This window comes from Rattus norvegicus, chromosome 17 (genome assembly GCF_036323735.1).
Source record: "Rattus norvegicus strain BN/NHsdMcwi chromosome 17, GRCr8, whole genome shotgun sequence".
Taxonomy (NCBI): domain Eukaryota; kingdom Metazoa; phylum Chordata; class Mammalia; order Rodentia; family Muridae; genus Rattus; species Rattus norvegicus.
Window position 1 is genome coordinate 41,141,267 of NC_086035.1, and position 23,695 is coordinate 41,164,961.

Below are 23,695 nucleotides of genomic sequence, written 5' to 3' on the forward strand. Positions count from 1 at the left end.
GACGACGATGAAAAACCCATAAGTTTCAGCAACAAGGCATCACCTTGCAAGCAGAGACATGGGTCTGCCCAGACAGCAGTTTGATCTTGGACTTCCTACTTCTGGAGCTATAGAAAATGAAATTCTGTCTTTTTTTAAATAAATTACCCACTATCAGATTTCCTCTTCTCTAATAATGTCACAAAAATGAAATCCATCAGGAAATGGATCTCACGTCATACATATCAGATCACATGATTTTATCTCTCTGCAGAAACCTCAACAGTATTCTCCAGGGTAAAAAGGACAGAATGTCTTCTGCTTAAAATGCTGAACAGTAATCCTGCTGTATATATAAATCACATTTTCTTTTTCTATTATCATAGTGGATCCTTTTTTTATTCAAAACCTTGGCAAAGAGATTAGTCCTACAATCACCATGAGAGTGAAGAGGTGTGTGTGTGTGTGTGTGTGTGTGTGTGTGTAGCTGACCTGAAGTCTATGAATGAGACTCTCCCTTGAATGAGAAAAGGCAGTCATTAGATGCTGAGAGAGTTACCAAGCCTGAACTTTAGAAATGTAAGAAGAAGAAATGCCATCTGGAACCCTGGTGCACTGAAGCTCCAGGAAAGGGCGGCGCAGATCTTCCTGGTTGCTGCCCCCGTGGAGAGCTCATAAGCAACACACCATGAGCAAACTTGAGCCTCGGGACCACAGGTAAGACCAACTTTTCTGCTGCAAGCGACCTGACTGGTGGCCTCGGGACACACAGAGGCAAAATTCCTCTAGGACCGGACACTTCCGGTTTTTAGCGGGAGTCCCAATCTCGAGCTCCCTGCCTCCAGTTCACTGCTCCCAAACCTTCCAGCTCCAAGCGACCTGCCTGGTGAACTCAAGACACAGGCCCACAGGAACAGCTGAAGACCTTTAGATAGGAAAAACTACACACCCGAAACCAGAACACTCTGTCCCCATAACTGGTTGAAAGAAAACAGGAAAACAGGTCTACAGCACTCCTGACACACAGGCTTATAGGACAGTCTAGCCACTGTCAGAAATAGCAGAACAAAGTAACACTAGAGATAATTTGATGGTGAGAGGCAAGCGCAGGAACCCAAGTAACAGAGACCAAGGCTACATGGCATCATCGGAGCCCAATTCGCCCACCAAAGCAAACATGGAATATCCAAACACACCAGAAAAGCAAGATCTAGTTTCAAAATCATATTTGATCATGATGCTGGAAGACTTCAAGAAAGACATGAAGAACTCCCTTAGAGAAACACAGGAAAACATAAATAAACAAGTAGAAGCCTACAGAGAGGAATCACAAAAATCCCTGAAAGAATTCCAGGAAAACATAAACAAGTAGAAGCCTACAGAGAGGAATCACAAAAATCCCTGAAAGAATTCCAGGAAAACACAATCAAACAGTTGAAGGAATTAAAAATGGAAATAGAAGCAATCAAGAAAGAACACATGGAAACAACCCTGGATATAGAAAACCAAAGGAAGAGACAAGGAGCTGTAGATACAAGCATCACCAACAGAATACAAGAGATAGAAGAGAGAATCTCAGGAGCAGAAGATTCCATAGAAATATCGACTCAACAGTCAAAGATAATGTAAAGCAGAAAAAGCTACTCGTCCAAAACATACAGGAAATCCAGGACTCAATGAGAAGATCAAACCTAAGGATAATAGATATAGAAGAGAGTGAAGACTCCGAGCTTAAAGGACCAATCTTCAACAAAATCATAGAAGAAAACTTCCCTAACCTAAAAAAAGAGATACCCATAGGCATACAAGAAGCCTACAGAACTCCAAATAGATTGGACCAGAAAAGAAACTTCTCCTGTCACATAATATTCAAAACACCAAACGTACAAAATGAAGAAAGAATATTAAAAGCAGTAAGGGAAAAATGTCAAGTAACATATAAAGGCAGACCTATCAGAATCACACCAGACTTTTTGCCAGAGACTATGAAAGCCAGAAGATCCTGGACAGATGTCATACAGACCCTAAGAGAACACAAATGCCAGCCCAGGTTACTGTATCCTGCAAAACTCTCAATTAACATAGAAGGAGAAACCAAGATATTCCACAACAAAACGAAATTTACACAATATCTTTCTACAAATCCAGCGCTACAAAGGATAATAAATGGTAAAGCCCAACATAAGGAGGCAAACTACACCCTAGAAAAAGCAAGAAACTAATCGTCTTGGGAACAAAACAAAGAGAAGAAAGCACACAAACATAACCTCACATCCAAATATGAATATAACAAGAAGCAATAATCACTATTCCTTAATATCTCTCAACATCAATGGCCTCAACTCCCCAATAAAAAGACATAGATTAACAAACTGGATACGCAAAGAGGACCCTGCCTACAGGAAACACACCTCAGAGACAAAGACAGACACTACCTCAGAGTGAAAGGCTGGAAAATAACTTTCCAAGCAAATGGTTGGAAGAAGCAAGCTGGAGTAGCCATTCTAATATCAAATAAAATCAATTTTCAACTAAAATTCATCAAAAAAGATAAGGAAGGACACTTCATATTCATCAAAGGAAAAATCCACCAAGATGAACTCTCAATCCTAAATATCTATGCCCCAAATACAAGGGCACCTACATATGTAAAAGAAACCTTACTAAAGCTCAAAACACACATTGCACCTCACACAATAATAGTAGGAGATTTCAACACCCACTCTCATCAATGGACAGATCATGGAAACAGAAATTAAACAGAGACGTAGACCGACTAAGAGAAGTCATGAGCCAAATGGACTTAACAGATATTTATAGAACATTCTATCCTAAAGCAAAAGGATATACCTTCTTCTCAGCTCCTCATGGTACTTTCTCCAAAATTGACCATATAATTGGTCAAAAAACGGGCCTCAACAGGTACAGAAAGATAGAAATAATCCCATGTGTGCTATCAGACCACCACGGCCTAAAACTGCTCTTCAATAACAATAAGGGAAGAACGCCCACATATACGTGGAAGTTGAACAATGCTCTATTCAATGATAACTGGTCAAGGAAGAAATAAAGAAAGAAATTAAAGACTTTTTAGAATTTAATGAAAGTGAAGGTACAACATACCCAAACTTATGGGACACAATGAAAACTGTGCTAAGAGGAAAACTCATAGTGCTGAGTGCCTGCAGAAAGAAACAGGAGAGAGCATATGTCAGCAGCTTGACAGCACACCTAAAAGCTCTAGAACAAAAAGAAGCAAATACACCCAGGAGGAGTAGAAGGCAGGAAATACTCAAACTCAGAGCTGAAATCAACCAAGTAGAAACAAAAAGGACCATAGAAAGAATCAACAGAACCAAAAGTTGGTTCTTTGAGAAAATCAACAAGATAGATAAACCCTTAGCCAGACTAATGAGAGGACACAGAGACTGTGTCCAAATTAACAAAATCAGAAATGAAAAGGGAGAAATAACTACAGAATCAGAGGAAATTCAAAAAATCATCAGATCTTACTCTAAAAGCCTATATTCCACAAAACTTGAAAATCTGCAGGAAATGGACAATTTCCTAGACAGATACCAGGTACCAAAGTTAAATCAGGAAGAGATAAACCAGTTAAACAACCCCATAACTCCTAAGGAAATAGAAGCAGTCATTAAAGGTCTCCCAACCAAAAAGAGCCCAGGTCCATATGGATTCAGTGCAGAATTCTATCAGACCTTCATAGAAGACCTCATACCAATACTATCCAAACTATTCCACAAAATTGAAACAGACAGAGCACTACCGAATTCCTTCTATGAAGCCACAATTACTCTTATACCTAAACCACACTAAGACACAACAAAGAAAGAGAACTTCAGACCAATTTCCCTTATGAATATCGATGCAAAAATACTCAATAAAATTCTGGCAAACCGAATCCAAGAGCACATCAAAACAATCATCCACCGTGATCAAGTAGGCTTCATCCCAGGCATGCAGGGATGGTTTAATATACGGAAAACCATCAACGTGATCCATTATATAAACAAACTGAAAATTGGACATTCCAATTTTCAATTTTCAATTCCTGATGACCCAGCTATACCTCTCTTGGGCATATACCCACAAGATGCCCCAACATATAAAAAAGACACGTGCTCCACTATGTTCATAGCAGCCTTATTTATAATAGCCAGAAGCTGGAAAGAACCCAGATGCCCTTCAACAGAGGAATGGATACAGAAAATGTGGTACATCTACACAATGGAATATTACTCAGCTATCAAAAACAATGCCTTTATGAAATTCATAGACAAATGGTTGGAACTGGAAAATATCATCCTGAGTGAGGTAACCCAATCACAGAAAAACACACATGGTATGCACTCATTAATAAGTGGCTATTAGCCCAAATGCTTGAATTACCCTAGATGCATAGAACACATGAATCTCAAGACGGATGATCAAAATGTGAATGCTTCACTCCTTCTTTAAAAGGGGAACAAGAATACCCTTGGCAGGGAATAGAGAGGCAAAGATTAAAACAGAGACTGAAGGAACACCCATTCAGAGCCTGCCCTACATGTGGCCCATACATATACAGCCACCCAATTAGATAAGGTGGATGAAGCAAAGAAGTGCAGGCCGACAGGAGCCAGATGTAGATCTCTCCTGAGAGACACAGCCAGAATACATCAAATACCGGGAAAGGGAATAACATTCGAAATGTAAATAAGAAATACTCAATTTATAAAAAAAAAAAAAAAGAAAAGAAATGTAAGAAGAAATGAGAGAATGTTTAGCAAAGTTACTCAGGCTTTGATATCTTCTGTTTGATCTGTTTTTCTTCCTCTATTTTTATGGCTCGAACCTAGATCCTTGAGAATTTTGTGCAAGCACCTAGCACTTTCCACTTTTTGTTTCAAAGGCTGAATCTTCCTAAATTGCCCAGACTGACCTCGAAGCTTCTGTATAATACAGGCGAGCTTCAAACTTGCAATCCTCCAGTATCTATTGGCCTCCAAACTGCTAGGATAAGAGGTTTGTACTGCACAGCTGAGGCTGACACCATTCTTCCAGTAGAATCTATATTAGTTTGGATGTCTAAATTCACATTCATCTGTTTAAAAAGCAATCACTTTACATAATTGCTTTATACTACAAACCTAGCTGATGTTTTAGAAGAAATGTTTGTGCGACAAGATACAAGTTTTAATTACCTCTGGCTGGTCAACTTCACCTGAAACTTTTCTTATTTGTTTGTCCGTTTGTTTTGGCTTTTTGAAATAGTGTCTCACTATATTGGTCTGACTTTCCTGGAAGTCACTATGTAGACCAAACTGCCTTGAATTCACAGAAATCCCCCTGTCCCTGCCTCCCAAGTGCTAGGATTAAAGACATGCATCATGCCTGGCCCCATCTGAAATTCTCAATCTTTTTAGTCGTCTATTGAGTGTCCAATAGAGACAAGCAAGGGCCAGGCTGAGATATCAGATGAAGGGGTAGGGAATTATGACAGTTGGAATAAAGATCTAGCCCTATCCTAGAGAAGGGGACTGGGCAGGTCCCATATGTGTAGAATGAATTTATTATGGCCTGACCCCAGGAAGGTGAATTAGAAATATAAACAGAGAAGGCCTTAGATGGAAGATAGACCTGCTCTATTTTATCGGTTTTATTTACTTTGGGATTTGAGAGTCTCGTTTCTTTCTTTCTTTTTTTTTTTTTTCCTCCATCTTTATTAACTTGGGTATTTCTTATTTACATTTCAATTATTATTCTCTTTCCCGGTTTCTGGGCCAACATCCCCCAACCCCTCCCCCTCCCCTTCTATATGGGTGTTCCCCATCCTATCCCCATTACCGCCCTCCCCCCCAACAATCACGTTCACCAAGGGCTTCCCCTTCCACTGGTGCTCTTACAAGGCTATTCACTGCTACCAATGCAGTTGGAGTGCAGGGTCAGTCCATGTCTTTGGGTAGTGGCTTAGTCCCTGGAAGCTCTGGTTGATTCTCATTTCTTAACCTAGGTTTGCCTGAATATTCTGCTACTCCTCTTGCTTCAGGCTCCCGATGCTGGGATTCCATGTGTGTGAGATCATAGACTTGAGACACAGGGACACTCCACTTTTCTTTTGCAGTCTACCCCACCCCACCCCAGTTCTTAGCTTGCTGCCTGCTGGGGTTGGCTCTTAAAAAAGCTTTCTCTGGCTGCTCCTCTGGTCTCTCTTCTGTTCTGCTCACTGGCCAGCCTCTTTTCCTTCCTAAGTCACAGTTCACAATCAAGGAATGAAAGTTTTTGGTTGTAAATGGCAAAAAGTACAATTGTGGGTACCTCTAGCAAATGTTGTGATACCATTAGAAACCTGCTTGCCATGAACACGATAAGCAGGCTAAGAGCTGAAGCTAGGCCTCCATTTGTATTTGCACCATATAAAAGCAGGCTTGGTGCCACATACCTACCATCCCCCACTGCAGAGGAGGAGGCAGCAGCACGTGAAGTCAGCCTCAGTTACATAGTGAGTTCACTATGTGTACTGAGATGTGTGACACTGTTTCAAAAGAATAAAGAGACAAACTAGGAGAACCAGCTGTATAAATGAGCTAGGTGTCATTCATGGGTATACATTGGGTATAAAACAAAGGCTGGCTGTGCTCTTACAGCAGCAGGAAGCTGAGCTGGCCTGAATGGTGGCACATAGCTGAGACAGGAGGAAACTGAATTTCTGGCTGTATGGGGTACTGGGATTTCTAGGCCAGCCCCAAGCTATGAGAGATACCCTGTGTCCAGGAATTAAAACAACAAAAGTTAAAACAATGGCTTCTCAGTAGGATCCATTTGTCATGAGCTCAGAAGAGTTTGCTCTGTCTGCTAAGGAGAAGGTTCTGCAGACTGAAGCACTCTCTCTCCTACAGAGGCTGTATCCAACAGTAGAATTCTATCTGGAAATCAGCTACTAAAAAGAGAAAGTGAGCAAAGATCAAACAAATACTATTTACTTTCAAAATAGTATTTTGGCTTGTCATATCAGCATAGCTAATGATCCAGTTCCATGGTTTCCCTCTTGCATTTGTAAAGGGAATACTGTTTCTTTCTTCCGTTTTTTTGTTGTAACTAGAAACTTGTGTTTCTTTTCCTGACTCACCCCTGGATTAAGACCAAGAGTAAACCTCCCTTTACTAACCTTGCCCTCCTGTCCTACAAGCACAAAATGTTCTCTCCACCATGAGCTTTTTCCTGATTCTCTCTACTCTCTGGAAAATAATCATTGAAGCCAAGTTTTTTTTTTTTAAGTTTTTTTTTATGGAAAAATTGACAAAATAAAAAGAAAAATATCTGGGTGTGGAGACACATACTTCTAACCTTAAATCTGTGTGTATTAAGGTAGGAGGATCAAGAGTTGAAGGTCAAGCTCCACTACAAAGCCTACTTGATCCCAGTCTGGCCTACTTGAGACCTTATCTTAAAGCAAACAAAATCTAAAGAGAATTTCTTGTACCAACTTCAGCATCCTACCCTCCATTCATACACTACACACACACACACAGCCCACATGTTATTTTATCACCCCCAGCTGAGTATAATGCTAAAGCTAATGGAAGCATTTATATAATTTTGCCCTCAGTAGTTCAATATGTGCCCCCAAAATACAAGAATTCTAAATACCGATAAGCACACATCATTTTCAAAGCTAACACATTGTTAAAATTTTCTTTATATCATCAAATATCTAGTCAGTGTGGTTGATTTCACCCATCTATTTCATATATTTTGAGCTCACCTTGGGATCTAAATGTAGTCTTTATCCATTCCAGGCAAGCATTTAAAGAATGGCTAGATACTATAATTCCAGCATTTAGGAGGCAGAGGCAGGAAGATCAGGAGTTCAAAGTCAACTTTGGTTACAGAGTCAATTTCATGCCAGCTTAGGCTATGTTCTTTCATATTTCAAAAAAGAAGCTCTTTATAGGCAGGGGTGGGTCAGCAAGCTGGTTGGTGGGATGGGTAAATGTGTTTACTGCCAAGGCTGGCAACCTGAATTTCATCCAAAAACAAACAAACAAAATCAACAAACAAACAAAGAAAAGAACACCTGGTAGAAGGAGAGAACCAACTCCCACGAGTTGTCCTCTGACCTACACGCACGCGCGCACACACACACACACACACACACACACACACACACACACAGAATGCAATTTAAAAAAAGAAACTGACGAGATTTCAACAATAGCCTCAAAGTTTACAATATCAATTTTTTTAATTCCAATATAATTCTCCTTTATTTTAAAATGTAGATGTGGAGCCAGAAATATGGCTCTCTAATACCCATGTGGTGGAGAGAACCAACTCCTGAAAATTGTCCTCTGACCCCAACGTGAGAGCTGTGACATATGTATACACACATAAACAAATACAGTTTCAAATTTTAGTTATTATTTTATACGTATATACATGTTATCTCTATGTATGTATATATGTATATGTATGCAACCATATATGTTGTTGGTATCTATGGAGTCTAGAAGAGGGTCTTGGATCCCATGAAACTGGAGTTATAGACAGTAATGAGTCACTTGTGGGTACTAGGAATTGAACCCAGGTCTTCGACAAGAGCAGCCAGTGATTTTTAACCCATGGTCCATCTTTCTAGTCACTTACTTACTTACTTACTTACTTAATTAATTAATTAATTAATGTGTTTGGGTGTTTTGTACTTTTTATGTCTATTTACATAATTGATACCCTTGAAAGTCAGAAAAGGGCTTCAGATCTCCTAGGAGTAGAATTTTAGATGGTTGTAAGCTCACATACAGGTGCTGGGATTCAAACCTTGATCCTCTGGAAGAACAACCAGTGCTCTTAACCAGTGAGCCATATCACCCCAACCCAAAAATATTTTTTATTCAAAATATATATTAATTTTATCTATTAAAAGGGATGAATCAAATGTGCACTTTGGAGGTCCTATTTATTATTTTTCAGAGGACCTGGACAGCCTCACCTTCTGGTGGTCAGCTCTAACCCAGCCATTCCCTCCAAGAGGCCTTTTTAGTACCTGGTGTACATTTCTGATACGATCTTGTTTAAAATAAAACACAATCACTCTCTTGTCTCCTGCGAACAGGAAATGTACCATGCTCATTTGCATTTGCCAAATCACACAGTATTTTGTTTCCTTTCTTTATGAAATAAGAAAGTAAATATGCCTCTTCCTCTTGAGTCATGGGCTGGTGAAGTCTCATGAAGCTTGGTCCATCAGTTTCTCTGGAGTGCTGTGTGTCACACAGATGCTCTCTAGACAAATCGTGCCATCCATGCCTGATAGAACGTGCATTTATCAAATTATGAGTTCAGTTGAAAGACCCCAGCTTAGCAGCAGTAACGCCATTTTGCAAGGCTGTACTTAAGATGACTGGTTCAGGGAAAGGTTAGAACACTGAGTACACAGCGGCTGCCAAGCAGGATGTGTTTGGTTGAAGGCCTGGCAACAGGACGACTTCGGTTGAGCACCTGACAATGAAAAAAAGCCCCGGGAGAGGTCCCACACCCTGTTCCAAGAAGGTAGCTAAGAAACTTGCCCCCGGGCTGAACCCTTGGGGGGCCGAGTCAGCCGTTATGTTTCAGGAAGGTAGCTAGGAAACTTGCCCCCGGGCTGAACCCTTGGGGGGCCGAGTCAGCCTTTATGTTTCAGGAAGGTAGCTAGGAAACTTGCCCCCGGGCTAAACCCTTGCCACATTAGAATCCACCAATTATATCAAAAAGCCCATCCTTGGTTCTGTGGCGCACGCCAGTCCCCCGAGTGACTGAAGCGCCCGCAGGTGCCTGTGCCTGTGTATCCCGACAATAAACCAAATCCTCTTGCTGATTGCATCCTGTGGTGTCTCGGTCTGGTCTTTAGAGTTGGAGGGTCTCCATCCCGAGGGAAAGTTCTCCCTGAGAGCTTTTCACAGTGTGGGAGGTATCCTCTGTAATCCCAGCAATCAGGGGCCAAGGCAGGAGAAAGACTTAAATGAATTATTTATTCTAGCTAGTTTTACTAGTCAGGAATCTTTAGAGTCACTGAACTTATGAAATGTCTCTATATAGTAAGGGGAATTATTGGAATGACTTACAGTCTACAGTCCAACTAACCCAACAATGGGCAGCTGTGAATGGGAAATCTAAGAACCTTGAAGTTGCTCAGTCCCACGAGGCTGGTTGTTTTAGCAGGCCTTCTGTATAAGCTGGAATCCTGAAGAAGTAGGTTCCAACAGATGTGCTGGCAAGAAAGTGCAAGCAGATGAAGAAGAAAGAAGACTTCATTCTTGCACTGCCCTTATGTAGACCTCCAGCAAAAGGTATGGCACAGATTAAAGGTGTGTACCACCATGCCTATACCTAAGCTGTTCTTTACATGGGATTTGCTCTGTCCCAGGCTGGCCTTGGACTCAGAGATCTGCTTCCCTCTGTCTCCTTGGATTAAAGGTCTTTCTTACCTTGCCTGGGCCTAAGCTTTTTATGGCCACTATGTTTCAAGATCCAGATCAAAAGCCTGTGTCTTGCAGCCTCAAGATCTGGATCCAGTTCTGGATTGTAGCTCATTCCAAATATAGTCAAATTGACAACTGGAAATAGCCCTTGTAAACTTGACACAAATCATATCTCATGTTCAAATGAAAATAATAATTGGGCCATAAACACCCCTAACCTGATATACCTATCCCTCATATAAATCGCAAATCCATTGTAAATTTAGAGTAGATAAATGTCCCTTGGGTAACAAAATAAAACATAAGCACCAATATCACTTATAATCCTAATTTCTGTAACTAGTCATGTGGCCTTATATGGTATTTACCCTCCTGTATTTACTCATTCTGTATTTCCTCCACTCTTGGCAAGCACCTCAGCAGGTCTTGGCTCTTTTCCTGGAGGAGTGACCCATACCTTCATTTCTGCTGGGTCTCTGACCTTTGACATCCTCTTTGGATTAGGGCTGTTGTAGTTTCCCATTGACTTTAATCACAGGACATGGTAGTACCAAGAGATACCCTAAGGGATCTCCTGCACTCCAGACATAATCCTTTGTACCTCCATTGTGGAGGAGCAATCCAATTTCCCCATGGTAATCTGGATCTATCTCCTCCTAACACTGTTATTCCTTTCTTAGCCTGCTGATTTAAGGACATTAAAAGCCCAAAATGAGCAGGGGGAAATCTGAGCTTCCACTTCAATGGAATAGGCCAGCAAAACTTATGGTTATGGGGACAGGAAGCAAAAAACATTCCTAATGGGTCACTATAGGGGTAATAGTAACTGGAACTATTCCCTTTCCAACCCTTGATTCCTGGACCCATGAATTCTGGCTATGGGAGAAACTGTACCATATATTGAACGCTGATTCAAAGCATATATTACCTTTTGCAGAACCCTGCTCCTGTCCTCCATGCTGCTGCCACTCAATTTGCACTGTAATTGCGTCTTCAAAAGGCCATTCCATCTTTCTATCTCACCACCTGCTTCAGGATGACGGGAAACATGGTAATACTAGTGGATTCCATGATCATGGGCCCACTGCTGCACTTCTCTCTGGCTGTGAAATGAGTTTTTTGGTCAGAAGCAATGTTTTCTGAAATACCACGATGGTGAATAAGGCATTCTTTAATTCCATGGATGTGATTTTGGCAGAAGCATTATGGGTAGGAAAGGCAAGTCCATAACCAAAATAAGTATCTACTCCAGTAAGGACAAAACATTGTCCTTTCCATGGAGGAAGTGATCCAATGTAGTCAATCTTCTACCAGGTTGTTGGCTGATCACCTAGAGGAATGGTGCCATATGTGGGGCTCAATGATGGTCTCTGCTGCTAGCAGATCTGGCATTCAGCAGCAGCTGTAGTGAGTGGAAGTTCAAGCTGTTGAGTCCAAGAATAACCCCTATTTCTGGCACCATGTCCACTTTGTTCATGTGCCCATTGAGCAATGACAGGGATGGCTGGGGAAAGAGGCTGACTGTCCACAGAAACAGCCATCTTATCTACTTGATTATTGAACTCCTTCTTGACTGAGGTCACCTTTTGATAAGTATGTACATGGGACACAAATATCTTCACATCTTTTGCCCATTTGGAGAGATCTATCCACATACTTCTTCCCAGATGTCTTTTTCACCAACCAATCCATGAGTCTTTGAGATTTTTTTCTGCTTATATAGTAGGCTCTTATCTATTTCATGCCTGGATACACCATAATTGACCTGTAGGCTTAGATTTTTTTAAAACCTACTTTTAATAAGGGTTCTGAAATGCTTCAAACCCTGCCCCTCCCTTCTAGCCCACTGTCCAAAGGTAGAGAGGAAAAGATGATAACTAGGACAAGGGGATGTGGACCTGTTTAGTAGTTTGTTGGGGGCGATTCCAATCTGTTTGTCAGAATACCAGGAGTCCAGTTTAGTAGTCAGTTCAATCAGGATAGCAAACAGGAATCAGCACTGGTGGCATGATCTAGCAGAATCTGCCAGGCCTCCTGCTGAACCAGTATGAGTCAGTGGTGGTGAGCAGAATCAACCATGATGCCAGGAGAAGTTCTCTGCCATGCCTCCCTCAATAAAGTAAAGATCAGCAAAGATGAAGACTCGAGACCAACAGAGTGTTTGTTGCACTGTCCACTGAGTTCTATTTATACCCTCTCCAAACATCACCCTCAGCAAAACACCCCCATGAGTGTGTCTTAGCAAAACAGCATGTGAGTCTGCATTGCAAGACATACCCAGAATCTTTCACTTCAGTTGATTAGCGAATACCACACGTCCATACAAGTCATACCATTATAAAATGTATGGTATAAACCTCACCTGTGCTGACCATTATGGGTTAAGTCATTATGAATGTTGTTTTGTCTATATTGCCCACTATAATAACTACCTTATATAATAATCACCTTGCCTCTGGTGTTGCCATCTGACCTTTGCTAACTCAGGGCCCAATTAAACCCACTGCATTTAGATCATCCAATTGAGCAGCAGCATCTCCAGCCCTAAGGTCTGGCACAAGGAAAAGAGCAACAACAAAACTCTTCAAATGTGCTGGGGCCCCTCTCACCAGTTTGCGTCTTTTTTTTTTTTTTCTTTTTCGTTTTTTCGGAGCTGGGGACTGACCCCAGGGCCTTGCGTTTGCTAGGCAAGCGCTCTACCACTGAGCTAAATCCCCAACCCAACCAGTTTGCGTCTTATAGGATTCATGAAGGACATATCTTCTGGGCCTTCTTGCCCTTTTCACTGGAGGAAATTAATTTTTCCCATTGTGGAGGATTAGGTTTTACACAACATAGCCACTCTAACATTACGATTTCCCTGAGCCTTATATTCCCTTCATCAATGCTAAGTCAAGGAATACCAGACATCTCCAACTCCTTTTCAGTAGGCTATCTTTGATAAACACTTCAATCATTCAAACAAACTTCTGACACCTTTTCTTAACTGTTCAAGCTTCCATAGAATCTCCACTCAGAGGGCTTATATCAATAAATTCAGCCTGATCTAGTTTTATGTTCCTTCCACCATTATCCCACACCCTCAAAATCCATTCCCACACATATTCCCCAGACTTCTGTGTGAATTAATTAACAAACTCATTAAGCTCCTTAATAGTGTAAACACACTTCCTAATGGGCTACACTTTCCACTTCCCCTCTAGGGAGTCTGGTTAAGGCCTAGAGGCAACTATCGGTAGGCCTTGAAAACCATCAGTATTGCCTTGCCTGGCATTTCCTTCAGAGAAAGTCACTACTGGTTTGTCAGGCAATGAAGAATTAATTTCCTCAGGTTTTATTTAAGGCAATATTTCAAGGGGTGGGGCTGAGAGTACTACTTCCTCAGGTTAGGTAAACCCTTGAGAATCTGGGAATTGAAAGTTCTCAGCTTCAATAGGGTCTTCCCACACATTCCCCATCTCAAGTAACAGTATCTCATTCCCTGCCCATTAATGCCCTTACTTTAACTGCTGTCACCCTCTGAGGCTGAGACCTGAATTTTCACTGTAATTCAGTCAACCTTAAAATGAGAACTTCAGTTTGATTTTCTGCAATTTGAGCTCTATGACTGCTGGAGAGAAGATTCTCTTCAAGGGGACATTTAGAAACCTTTAGAGTGTTTATTCACATCTGGACTCAATTTTATTATGCAACTTATTGTGTTCTTTTATCAGTTTATCCAGAGTTACTAAGAGCAACAAGCCAGCAAAATCATTTTTCTTATTTGCCCCCAAACTGTAGAAGTTTTCATATACCGTTCACCTAATCCATTGTCAATCACAATTGATGGATCAAGGTAATCAAAAGCATTTATTTGTTTAAGTTTGAAATATAGTTTCCACCATGGGCCTTCAATATTCTCTGAGCTCCCAGGAGAGAGAGTGTCTGAAGAGGTTTCAGCAGTTAAAGGTGCTGGTAAATTAGAAGGTGCTGACAAATTATCAAGCCAATTCCAGATACTTAAAAGATTCATCCTTATACCTCTACTCCTCTAGAAAAACTCCAGGCAACAACTTCTGTATTATTCAGGGTTCTCTAGAGTCACAGAACTTACGGAATGTCTTTATACATTGTTGGGATTCAGGAATTGCCACAAACCACATGAACATCAATCTCAGTCAGACAGGGATGGTTTATTGAATGAATGCACACCCTAATACTGAGCGATCAGGACCACAAAAAGAAATAACCTAATTGTGACACTTGTCTGTCTTCGGGCAGGTTTTTTTAATAGGAAAAACTAGGTTAAAGGTTTAAAACCAAGCAGTTAAGAGGTACAACATTTTTGGCTAAATAGATAAAGTATTATCAGCTATTCTTTGGCCAATTGGTCCTAGGTGAAGAAAGAGGAAAGGTATACAGGTAGTGAACCAACCCAGGAAGGGGAGTTCCAGTACATTGAGATAACAGAGTACAAGTGATTCAACCATAACTTTTTGTCTTATTGGTGGCATTTTTCAGTGTCAGCTATGGATAATTACTTTTGGAAAATCAAGTCTGAGAACCTGAACTTAATTTCACCTTAAGAGCAAAATGGAGACTGAATACAAAATGGCTTCAGTTACAAAGAGCAGGCCTCAACATATATTAAGGGAAATTATTGGAATGACTTACAGTCTGCAGTCCAACTAACCCACCACTGGGCAGCTGTGAATGGGAAGTCCAAGAATCTAGTAGTTGCTAGTCTCATGAGGCTAGTTGTTTTAGCTGGTCTGTATAAGCTAGAATCCTGAAGAAGTAGGTTCCAACTGATGTGCTGGCAGTAAGTTCAAGCAGGCGAAGAAGAGTGAGTCTTCCTTCTTCCAATGCCCTTATGTAGTCCTCCAGCAGAAGGTATGGTTCAGAGTAAAGGTGTGCACCATTGTGCCTGGACCTAAGCTGTTCTTTATTTGGAACTTGCTCTGTCCCAGGCTGGCCTTGAACTTAGAGTTCTGCTTGCTTCTGTGATTTTTAAGAATCACTTGGTATAATACCTCAAATAGGAGTTGAAAATATGTATACATGATATGTTAAAGCAAAATATAGCCTAAATTTTGCATCAATATACAAAGATCTATACCAATGTAAGATTTTTTGGCTACTTAATTCTCTTTGGTCTAAAAATAGATTCAATACTCTACCCTTTTTTCCTATTATTTCTATATTCCTCCCCCCTTTTTTCATCCCTTCTCCTCCCTGGTCCAGACTTGTGTGAGTTATAGAGTGAAACAAACAAACAAAAGAAAATATATTTTTTTAACTTAAAACTGTTGTGCTAAATATTTAATCTCAATCAGAGGTTTCTACCTGATTTTTGATCATTCAGTTTCCAGATAAAAGATGCAAAACTTTTGTATTTATATTTATAATAAACCTTTAAAGCACTAGAGTGGGCAGATATTTACACTCTATACTATTAAGTGTCCTTCCCAACTAATAACCCTGAGTCCAAGTCCAAAGCCTCATTATAATGTAAATTGGGCTATCCTTAGCCTAGTTAATAGCCACTCATTGCCCACCTATGTGTCTGATCTATTAATGCCTTTGTGACCATCACACAGAACTTTTTGGGATGCATTAACAGGACACTGGTGTGCTACTAGGCTTTTGTCAACTTGACCCAAACTAGAGTCATCTGGGAGGAGGGAACCTCCATTGATGGAATGCCTCTACCAGATTGGCTTAACTTTGTGGCATTTTCTTGACTGATGATTGATATGGGAGAGCATAGTCTTGGGCAGGTGGTTCTGTGATGTTTAAAAAAGGTAGTTGATAGGTACAGAAAGATAGAAATAATCCCATGCGTGCTATCGGACCACCACGGCCTAAAACTGGTCTTCAATAATAATAAGGGAAGAATGCCCACATATACGTGGAAATTGAACAATGCTCTACTCAATGATAACCTGGTCAAGGAAGAAATAAAGAAAGAAATTAAAAACTTTTTAGAATTTAATGAAAATGAAGATACAACATACTCAAACTTATGGGACACAATGAAAGCTGTGCTAAGAGGAAAACTCATAGCGCTGAGTGCCTGCAGAAAGAAACAGGAAAGAGCATATGTCAGCAGCTTGACAGCACACCTAAAAGCTCTAGAACAAAAAGAAGCAAATACACCCAGGAGGAGTAGAAGGCAGGAAATAATCAAACTCAGAGCTGAAATCAACCAAGTAGAAACAAAAAGGACCATAGAAAGAATCAACAGAACCAAAAGTTGGTTCTTTGAGAAAATCAACAAGATAGATAAACCCTTAGCCAGACTAACGAGAGGACACAGAGAGTGTGTCCAAATTAACAAAATCAGAAATGAAAAGGGAGACATAACTACAGATTCGGAGGAAATTCAAAAAATCATCAGATCTTACTATAAAAACCTATATTCAACAAAATTTGAAAATCTTCAGGAAATGGACAATTTCCTAGACAGATACCAGGTATCGAAGTTAAATCAGGAACAGATAAACCAGTTAAACAACCCCATAACTCCTAAGGAAATAGAAGCAGTCATTAAAGGTCTCCCAACCAAAAAGAGCCCAGGTCCAGACGGGTTTAGTGCAGAATTCTATCAAACCTTCATAGAAGACCTCATACCAATATTATCCAAACTATTCCACAAAATTGAAACAGATGGAGCCCTACCGAATTCCTTCTACGAAGCCACAATTACTCTTATACCTAAACCACACAAAGACACAACAAAGAAAGAGAACTTCAGACCAATTTCCCTTATGAATATCGACGCAAAAATACTCAATAAAATTCTGGCAAACCGAATTCAAGAGCACATCAAAACAATCATCCATCATGATCAAGTAGGCTTCATCCCAGGCATGCAGGGATGGTTTAATATACGGAAAACCATCAACGTGATCCATTATATAAACAAACTGAAAGAACAGAACCACATGATCATTTCATTAGATGCTGAGAAAGCATTTGACAAAATTCAACACCCCTTCATGATAAAAGTCCTAGAAAGAATAGGAATTCAAGGCCCATACCTAAACATAGTAAAAGCCATATACAGCAAACCAGTTGCTAACATTAAACTAAATGGAGAGAAACTTGAAGCAATCCCACTAAAATCAGGGACTAGACAAGGCTGCCCACTCTCTCCCTACTCATTCAATATAGTTCTTGAAGTTCTAGCCAGAGCAATCAGACAACAACAGGAGATCAAAGGGATACAGATCGGAAAAGAAGAGGTCAAAATATCACTATTTGCAGATGATATGATAGTATATTTAAGTGATCCCAAAAGTTCCACCAGAGAACTACTAAAGCTGATAAACAACTTCAGCAAAGTGGCTGGGTATAAAATTAACTCAAATAAATCAGTTGTCTTCCTCTATACAAAAGAGAAACAAGCCGAGAAAGAAATTAGGGAAACGACACCCTTCATAATAGACCCAAATAATATAAAGTACCTCAGTGTGACTTTAACCAAGGAAGTAAAAGATCTGTACAATAAGAACTTCAAGACACTGAGGAAAGAAATTGAAGAAGACCTCAGAAAATGGAAAGATCTCCAATGCTCATGGATTGGCAGGATTAATATAGTAAAAATGGCCATTTTACCAAAAGCAATCTACAGATTCAATGCAATCCCCATCAAAATACCAATCCAATTCTTCAAAGAGTTAGACAGAACAATTTGCAAATTCATCTGGAATAACAAAAAACCCAGGATAGCTAAAGCTATCCTCAACAATAAAAGGACTTCAGGGGGAATCACTGTCCCTGAACTCAAGCAGTATTACAGAGCAATAGTGATAAAAACTGCATGGTATTGGTACAGAGACAGACAGATAGACCAATGGAATAGAATTGAAGACCCAGAAATGAACCCACACACCTATGGCCACTTGATTTTTGACAAAGGAGCCAAAACCATCCAATGGAAAAAAGATAGCATTTTCAGCAAATGGTGCTGGTTCAACTGGAGGGCAACATGTAGAAGAATGCAGATCGATCCATGCTTATCACCCTGTACAAAGCTTAAGTCCAAGTGGATCAAGGACCTCCACATCAAACCAGACACACTCAAACTAATAGAAGAAAAACTAGGGAAGCATCTGGAACACATGGGCACTGGAAAAAATTTCCTGAACAAAACACCAATGGCTTATGCTCTAAGATCAAGAATCGACAAATGGGATCTCATAAAACTGCAAAGCTTCTGTAAGGCAAAGGACACTGTGGTTAGGACAAAACGGCAACCAACAGATTGGGAAAAGATCTTTACCAATCCTACAATAGATAGAGGCCTTATATCCAAAATATACAAAGAACTCAAGAAGTTAGACCGCAGGGAAACAAATAACCCTATTAAAAAATGGGGTTCAGAGCTAAACAAAGAATTCACAGCTGAGGAATGCCGAATGGCTGAGAAACACCTAAAGAAATGTTCAACATCTTTAGTCATAAGGGAAATGCAAATCAAAACAACCCTGAGATTTCACCTCACACCAGTGCGATTGGCTAAGATCAAAAACTCAGGTGACAGCAGATGCTGGCGAGGATGTGGAGAAAGAGGAACACTCCTCCATTGTTGGTGGGATTGCAGACTGGTAAAACCATTCTGGAAATCAGTCTGGAGGTTCCTCAGAAAATTGGACATTGAACTGCCTGAGGATCCAGCTATACCTCTCTTGGGCATATACCCAAAAGATGCCTCAACATATAAAAGAGACACGTGCTCCACTATGTTCATCGCAGCCTTATTTATAATAGCCAGAAAATGGAAAGAACCCAGATGCCCTTCAACAGAGGAATGGATACAGAAAATGTGGTACATCTACACAATGGAATATTACTCAGCTATCAAAAACAACGAGTTTATGAAATTCGTAGGCAAATGGTTGGAACTGGAAAATATCATCCTGAGTGAGCTAACCCAATCACAGAAAGACATACATGGTATGCACTCATTGATAAGTGGCTATTAGCCCAAATGCTTGAATTACCCTAGATCCCTAGAACAAACGAAACTCAAGACGGATGATCAAAATGTGAATGCTTCACTCCTTCTTTAAATGAGGAAAAAGAATACCCTTGGCAGGGAAGGGAGAGGCAAAGATTAAAACAGAGACTGAACGAACACCCATTCAGAGCCTGCCCCACATGTGGCCCATACATATACAGCCACCCAATTAGACAAGATGGATGAAGCAAAGAAGTGCAGACCGACAGGAGCCGGATGTAGATCGCTCCTGAGAGACACAGCCAGAATACAGCAAATATAGAGGCGAATGCCAGCAGCAAACCACTGAACTGAGAATAGGTCCCCTATTGAAGGAATCAGAGAAAGAACTGGAAGAGCTTGAAGGGACTCGAGACCCCAAAAGTACAACAATGCCAAGCAACCAGAGCTTCCAGGGACTAAGCCACTACCTAAAGACTATACATGGACTGACCCTGGACTCTGACCCCATAGGTAGCAATGAATATCCTAGTAAGAGCACCCGTGGAAGGGGAAGCTCTGGGTCCTGCTAAGACTGAACCCCCAGTGAACTAGTCTATGGGGGGAGGGCGGCAATGGGGGGAGGGTTGGGAGGGGAACACCCATAAGGAAGGGGAGGGGGGAGGGGGATGTTTGCCCGGAAACCGGGAAAGGGAATAACACTCGAAATGTATATAAGAAATACTCAAGTTAATAAAAAAAAATAAAAATAAAAATAAAAAAAAAGTCTAGAATATTGGTAATGAAATATGTGAAACTTAATTATTTGAATTCAATTGTTATAAGGATAAGAGAATTAGAGTGTGTCCATAAAACTGAAGGAATAATAATTATAATAAAACAATAATGATACAGAAAAAAAAAAAAAAAAAAAAAAAAGGTAGTTGAACATGGGCCTGGGTCTGGCCAGTAAGTGGCATTTCCCCCATGGCCTCTCCTTCAATGTCTGTCTTCAACTTCCTGAGTTGTTTTCCCTCAGTGATGGACTGTAAGTTATAAGACGAAATCAACAATTGGAACAATTGTCATCTACCCACCCCATAGCTAAGAGCATCATCAGGTAGCATCTGAGGCCTATAGCAGAGGTCCACTTGCTTTGCTGTAACTACCCAGTTGATGCACATATTTGAAAAATGCCTTGTGTTATTACTTTGTTCTGTTGCTATAAAAGCTTCTTCGGACTGTTGCTATGCTGAAACATGGAATTTAGGGTAAACTACCTCTATGTCCCCAGGCCATGGGCACTCAAATGGGGCCAATCTGGTAAAGGCATTCCATCAATGGAGGTTCCTTCCTCTCAGATGACTCTAGCTTGGGTCAAGTTGACAAAAGCTTACTGCCACACTAGTGTCCTGTTAATACATCCTAAAAGGTTCTGTGTGATAGTCACAAAGGCATTATTAGGTCAGACACACAGGTAGGCAATGAGTAGCTATTAATTAAGTTAATGATAACCCAGAGTTAGTTGTCTCTTCTTGCCTTGAGGGGTAAACTCTAGAGTTCTGGAAAGCATAGTGGATTAACTGTAGTAAATGAGCAACGTCTGTGCATTTCAAAGTAACTGCAATGAGTACTTTGATTGTTCTCACTGTAAAGCAACAGAAAATGCTTAAGGAGATGGAGAAGCTCATTGCTGGGATCTGATCCTTATAGACTGTATACATGCAATACGAAAATGTAAGAGGTGAATATGTTTATGATTACATCAGATAACACAGCAACAGGACGTTCGAAATGACATTCAGGGATGTTTTATTGCTGGAACTTTATCAACATCATCTCCAGTGGGAAAACATATTCAATATTTTTTCTGACTACTTTCATGATTTGTTCTTATTTTTATTTATGCCTAGGTACATGTCATGTAGATTTGTGCATGTGAGTGTAATTGCCCAAAGAGATCACAGGTGTTGAATCCACCAGAGCTGGAGACAGTTGTGGGTGACCTGGCATAGGTGCTGGGAATCAATTTTCAGGCCTTTGGAAGAGCAGAAGGCACTCTTTAACCATCTCCAGTCCCAGTTTTTTTGTTGTTGTTGTTGTTGTTGTTTTGTTTTGTTTTGTTTGTTTTGTTTGGTTGGTTAGTTTGGTTTGATTTAGATTGGGTTTTTTCAAGACATGTTTTCTCTGTGTAGTCCTGATTGTCATGGAAACTCACTCTGTACATAGACCAAGCTACCTCGAACTCATAGACATTCATCTGCCTCTTCTTCTACAGTGCTGGGATTAAAAGCATGTGCCATCATTGCTTGGCTCTATTCCTGGTTTTTAATTATGACTTGAAGTTACTCAACAGAAAAGCTATCATATTATCTTGACTTCTCTCCATTTTCTTTACCTCCAACTTATTTCCCAAGCTTTGAAAAAGTTAAAGTTGCAGTGTGTTGCTGTGAAAGGCCAGATCTTGGGTTCAGACTCCATCTTAGAGAACTTGACCTAAGGTTGGATGTTGTGGTTTGCCCTGGAGTTATCTGTATTTCGATTCTAATTCCACTACCCCAAGGGTGGCTGCCTAGTCATGTACTCAGGACTCAAGTGACTTCACCAGAACCTTCTTCCCATTTAATTTGTAAAATACAGGTGAGGGCAGGAACAGGATAAAAGGAAGCCTGTCATTGGATTTTTCATCCAATGGATGGGCGGATGAAAAGTTTGAAGGAAGAGGAGGATACGGGAATGGAGAGGAGGAGAGGAGAGACTAGCTGCAGGACAACATGGAGGCTGACATTAAGATCCCACACTGTACCTTACAGATTGTTATGAATGTTTAAGGGATGGACGTGTACAGGGCTTTGTATGTTTAGGTGGGCAATTATATCTTGTCAATTGGATCAGAGGTTATTGTGTTGTGTTCTTTCTTGTGGAAAATTGAGTTTGGGAGAGTGTGTGGCTGCAAAGGGGCCACCACGGAGTTGGGATGTATGCTTCAGGCAAGATATCTAGCAGATGTCTTGGGGCACTATGGTGCCAGACCTAGAGTAGGAAAAAGGACTGGTTTATTTTTATAATAATACAACAACAGTTGAACTCTCTAGCACCAGCTTCCAGGCTACTTCCCAAAAAATCTGCATCTCCAGGTTACTTCCCCAATAAACCTGAGCTTAGCACATTTCCAGTTACTCCCCAAGAAACCTGGGTCTCCAGGGAACTAGCCCACCCCTGGCACTTCAGATCCTAAGAACCACCAATCATAAGGAAAGCAGAAGTTAAGTTTCTGGTTTGGCTACCAGAATCAGCCAATTATTTTAAAGGGCAACGAAATTCCATAATAGCCCCCAGTCTGATGTGTGAGAAGTAGAAACTTACAGGTTCTTTGGAGTGTAGAGGGCCGCTATAACACTCGCCACCACAAGATGGCGCTGGCTTCCACTGCACCCCACGTGGAAGGCCAGGATAGCTTCCGCCATTACAAGATGGCACTGGCCTCCGCCGCGCCAGCCGACTTCCTTTCAGGAAGTTAACTGTGTGCGCATGTGCAAGAGTGCCTTCGTGCCAGGTCTTTGCCCACTCCAGGGCGTGCCTAATGAGATCATGGGTAAGCGACCAATCAGGTGTGGATGCGCCGTGCTAGGGTGTATATAAGCCGCGCCACGCGGGCGCGTGGGGCTTCTCCTTAAGATTCAATAAAAGTTTGGCTGCAGCAAGGATTCGTATGTCCCCGCATGTTTTCTTGCTGGCGAGAGGTCACGCAGGACTTTTGGTGCTGAGAACCCGGGAAAAATGCCTCACCATCACAGGCGCCAAGGAGAGCCTCCGTTCACGGAAAGGGTCCAGAAGCTGCGGGATGCGGGTGAGACTCTGAGAGACAATGTTTAGCCTTGATTTGTTCCACCTCACTCCTTTGCTAGATGCGGCGGAAGCCTCTATTATTGTTTTGGCAGCCCTCGGGTTTTTTCTATTGGCCTCTGAGTTTCTAGCTACCGTCAGGCAGCGTCAGAGGTCACATGGGAGCCGCCCAGCTGTAACAGCAAAGCAAAGAGCGAGGGAGGAAGGGCAAGGCGGCATGTCAGAAACAGGGTTGAGTAAAAAATTAAAGAGCTCAAGGAAAGGTAACAAGAAGACAGTCCCCTCCAATGCGGATGCGAAAGATTGGGGAAAAACGCCCTGGGAGAGAAAAAGGGAGGAGATAAAAGGAACACAGTATTTTGGGAGAAAAACTTTGTCTTTGTGCTTGTAAAAGGTGTGATTAGGCTCTGGAAGCTTTGCAGAGTCATACTGATTAGACTTGATAGAGGCAGACCGCCTGAAAATTTATTCAGGAGAATCAAACAAAAGG